The sequence below is a fragment of the Sinocyclocheilus anshuiensis genome, unplaced genomic scaffold (genome assembly GCF_001515605.1).
Source record: "Sinocyclocheilus anshuiensis isolate Anshui unplaced genomic scaffold, SAMN03320099.WGS_v1.1 scaffold941, whole genome shotgun sequence".
NCBI lineage: Eukaryota > Metazoa > Chordata > Actinopteri > Cypriniformes > Cyprinidae > Sinocyclocheilus > Sinocyclocheilus anshuiensis.
Window position 1 is genome coordinate 802,676 of NW_015555791.1, and position 4,900 is coordinate 807,575.

Here is a 4,900-nt window from a genome sequence, read left to right on the forward strand (position 1 = left end):
AAGCAGGAGGAGGAGGAGAAGAGGAAGGAGGAGGAGGAGTAGGAGGAGAGGAAGGAGGAGGAGTAGGAGAAGAGGAAGGAGGAGGAGAGGAAGGAGGAGGAGGAGGAGGAGAGGAGGAGGAGAAGGAGAGGAAGGAGGCAGAGAGAGTGAAGGAGAAAAGAAAGAGCAAGAAGTGGTGGCGGAGGCTGCGCTCTTTCTTCAGAGCTGCCAAAAAACAGCCTCCAGAGAGCAGCTCAGGTCAGGGAGAGGAGGAGCAGCAGCAGGATGAGGGAGAGAAGAGGAAGGTGGCATGGGCAGGAAGAAGTAGTGATGGTACATTACACATCCATCTTATGAAAACATTTATTTTAATACAGCTCTACTTTGATCATGTAAAATCTGACACCATCAAACACAATATCAAAAATACGCATTAGCCCATACTATAACAAAATCCACGTTAAGGCCATGATTAGATCTTTATTCCATGACATGTTAAAAACATTACTGTTATATGTATTAATGTACTAATGTATGTTAAAACTATAAATATTCATTATTCATTCGTTAAAATTAATAATTACATGAAAATTAATTTAAATAGGTTTTAGATTGAATCACTGATATAGATCAGTGGATTTAATACTGCCTGACTCATCACAAGACACTTCTCTCAATGTTTTAATTTTCATGTTATTTTATCTTTTAATAGACTACATCTTCAGCCGCTACACCATTGGCGATCAGCTGGGGAAAGGTGGTTTTGGTGTTGTGTACGAAGGTAGACGTTTGGATGATGATCTTAAAGTAAGTTAATATAAATAACGCATTATCAAGCTAGAAAATGTTTGCCCTGTCTTATCCTCATCATTTACTCTTAGAGTATCTCAAGTTATTTTTTTTGTTCATCAGGTGGCTTTGAAATATGTCACAAAGACCAAGCACACGGAATGTATATTCATTGTAAGTACATTACACTATAAACAATATAAAATGTCTCATATTAACATTAACATAAATCCCTTTTTGGAAAACCACCTCCATCTAACCATCATAAGAACTGTCTGTCTTCTAGCCTGATCATCCAAACCCCCTTCCTAAAGAGATCGCCCTCACCATCCTGGCGAACAAAGGTCCCAGCGTGCCAGAAATAATCAGGCTGCTGGACTGGACGGACCACCCTGACCACTTTGTCATGGTCCTCGAATGTCCCTCTCCCTGTGAGAATCTCGTGGAGTTCATCAGGCGTCACGGTGGAAGCCTCGACGAGGAGAAAACACGGCAGATCATGTGGCAGGCGGCTCACGCCACAAACATGTGCCACCTCCGCAGAGTGCTCCACCGTGACGTCAAACTTGACAACCTTCTGATAAACAGGGAGACATCCGAAGTCAAGTTGATTGACTTCGGATGCGGGGACATTCTGAGGAGGTCACCGTACAAGTCATACCGTGGTATGTATGATGTAATTAATTTTTTCTAATAGATACAGAACCATCATTCTGCGTTAATGCAAACTTACACATCATACAAACTCCTCTCTCCTCCAGGCACAGCAGCGTACTCCCCTCCAGAGTACCACAGCAGGGGCAAGTACTACGGTGGGCCGGCGACGGTCTGGTCACTAGGGATTGTGATGTTCGCATTGTTGTGCGGACGCTTCCCTAGTGACTATGACCTGTTCCTGCTGCAGTACAAGCACTGGTCCAAACCCGGCCTGTCAAAAGGTGAGATCTTCATCTAAAAAAATGAATAATTCAAAATCATACAAAACATCTTAGAGCTTAGAATAACATGATCAAATAGAGCTGATGTGAAGTGTGAGGTAGTAATCAGATGTCTTTCCCGTCTCCTGCACAGAATGCTGTGACCTCCTCAGGGCTCTCCTGCGTGAGAAACCAAGCCGGAGACTTGGTCTGGGGCAAATCATGTCCCACAACTGGTTTAAGGTAGTGAACCTAAGATCAGCTATAAAGAATTAACATCCTCATGAGAAAGAAGCAAAAGCTCAAACCTGTTCTTTTTTGTGTTTTGTTTCAGGTCGTCTCATAAGACCACTCCAGTTGGCGTCTCTCATGCAGCTTTGCGTCTTGCGGGCTGCAGCGGGAGACGCTTCCATCCCTCCTCTCGCCTTTGCGTCTTGCGGGGCGAGCAAGCCTTGTGTAGCGTCTTGCGCCTTGGCTTGAGGAAGCAGTATTTGCGTCTGGCGGTACTGCTTCCGGAGGGATGTGTACATATTGTATATATGTATATATACTTCTTTTGGTTGCCCCTTTTTGTTTTTCCCATCATGGCCACTCCATTCCTGAGGTCCCTGCCACAGCTGTCCAAATGCCAGAGCTCAGTCTTCACCTCCACAATGTCAGAGCTCCCATTCTCTGCCATCAAGCAAGCCACAGCTACTAAAGAGGTTCCTGCTATGGCTTGTCCACACTTCTCTCTCATCCTCCTCAATGCCAGTGCTCTTGGTCTCAGCTGCTCCAGCAATTCCTGCCAGAGACATACAAAGGTTCCTGTTTCTGATGCCTCAGAGGTTCCTATAAATTTCCCTGCCAAGGCAAGCTCCCAAGACCATCTCAGTCCCAGAGATACCCATCTCAGCAACTCTGGTCAACAAGCTCCCTATTGTGTCTGTCCAGACCCAGGGGTTCCTGTCAAAAGCTGCCCAACAGGTTTAAAAGAAATCGTCTGTCCCGCTGCCAGAGGTTCCTGTTATAGCAGCCACAGAGGGTGCTGTCTTTGATACCTGGTCTACAAGCTCCAAATCTGCAATAAAGAAAAAAAATTAAAATTAATGTTTTAATTTAGTCATTTAGCAGATGCTTCAATCCAAAGCAGTTCACAAATGGGGAACATCACAAACAATTTATCATACAAATCTCAATAATACTCACAGGACCAAAATGGCAAATTTCAGTCAGAGGTAAGTAGAAATTAGAAGAGAAAATGCAGGTAAGTAAAAACTGTGTTTTAATAGAATTTATTTACATGAAGTGCCTTTTGGCATCAAGAAATAGAGAGAACATGATATCAAACAACACAAAGTTGTATTCCTTTAAATGTGTTTAAAAACCTTTAAAAGATGGTAAGACAAAGATGTAACATTGATTTGTCCTTGTATATCAGCAGCATGCTATAATAGCATGTTTATTGAAATGTAGGACATCATGGTATGGAATTCAAACATGGTAAAATATTATATGGCTTCAGAAGAAGCTGTATGCACTATTTTATGGTGTGTTTTTGACCTTTCATATCTTCTGAATATCTTTATATGGCAGAAATAGCAGTGTTACGTGATTACTTTTAAAGTAACACTCTAAAAAAATGCTGGATTAAAAACAACCCAACTTGGGTTATTTGGCAACTCAGTGCTGGGTAAATATTGGACAGAACACATGCTGGGTTATTTTGGCCCAGCTGGTTTGGTTTTTACCAAACTGGGTTGTTTTATTTAAGTCATCTATTGTTTAAAAATATTATACATATATATTGCTGACTTAAAATGGACTGGAAATTTTAAAACCACACACAGAATTACTAAAGACAACCGCAATAATTAAAAGATTTATCATTAACATTTATTATTAAGCAAGAACATGGACAAAATACAAGACAAATTTAATTTATTCGGGTGAATACAGCATAGTTTACAATATTGCATACATTTAAACTCGTTTAATAACCATTTTAGACGTAACATTTAAAAGTAGCATTTTAATTTTCAACCGTTCTCTGTAATCACTTTTTACCAAAATAGCGCTAATTCTCGTGCAGGTGTGTCGCCGAAATCTGAGCCAGTGAAGGCCTGCTGTTCGAGGGGGAGCTGTAAACTTTAGACCGCGGCCTGGTGTTACACTCGTAGAGGAAAGATGCCACGACTGACTCCAAAATATGAGGGGCCGTATAGGCCATAATTATTGAAAAACCTCTTACAAACACTAGTGAAATGAAAAACATTGATAAACCTTAGTGAAATTCATTCATACGCATTACTGAAAACCTCTTACATACATGAGTGAAAACACTGATCAACCTTAGTGAAATACATTCATATGCATAACTGAAAAACCTCTTACATACACGAGTGAAACGAAAAGATCAACCGTAGTGAAATTCATTCATATGCATAACTGGAATAAGTAAAGATTTCAGTAGATGATGAGAGCTAATTTCACTTGAAACGGAAGCTGTGTCAACACTTCCGTTTAATTTGGCGCGTGTCTCACAAACTCTTCAATGGCGGTTAGTCGTAAGTTGTCTGAAGCTATTAGTAATATAAACAACATTTTACTGTCGTCAAGTACAATTCCGAAAGTGGGATAAAACAATGCGATGTTACAGAGCTCACGCCGTGGTGACCTGTGATCGGCACGGCTCTGAGACTGACTCGACAGCGCGGGGAGGACGTGTTTGTTGCCTGGTCTTTAATTGCTAGAGAGAAAAATCCCATATAGCCTATTTAACAATGGGATTCAAATTTTAAATGGTAACTGCTGAATAGAAATTGAAAACAAAGTAGCCTACAAAATTAAACACTCGTTGGATGTGCTAAACAATCGATCACAGGTCACCACGGCGTGAGCTCTGTAACATCACGCTGTTTTATCCCACTTTCGGAATTGTACTTGATGACGGTAAAATGTTGTTTATATTACTAATAGCTTCAGACAACTTACGACTAACCGCCATTGAAGAGTTTGTGAGACACGCGCCAAATTAAACGGAAGTGTTGACACAGCTTCCGTTTCAAGTGAAATTAGCTCTCATCATCTACTGAAATATTTACTTATTTCACTTATGCTTATGAATGAATTTCACTACGGTTGATCTTTTCGTTTCACTCATGTATGTAAGAGGTTTTTCAGTTATGCATATGAATGTATTTCACTAAGGTTGATCAGTGTTCTCACTTGTGTAT

The 4,900-nt window shown here is 40.8% G+C and overlaps 2 pseudogenes; both read left to right on the forward strand.

The window, feature by feature from the left end:
• Window positions 1–634: 634 nt before the first annotated feature.
• Window positions 635–2,031, forward strand: LOC107674812 (serine/threonine-protein kinase pim-1-like; annotated as a pseudogene).
• Window positions 2,032–2,269: 238 nt separating this feature from the next.
• LOC107674813 (unconventional myosin-Vc-like) overlaps window positions 2,270–4,900 on the forward strand; it is a 16,677-nt pseudogene continuing 14,046 nt past the window's right edge.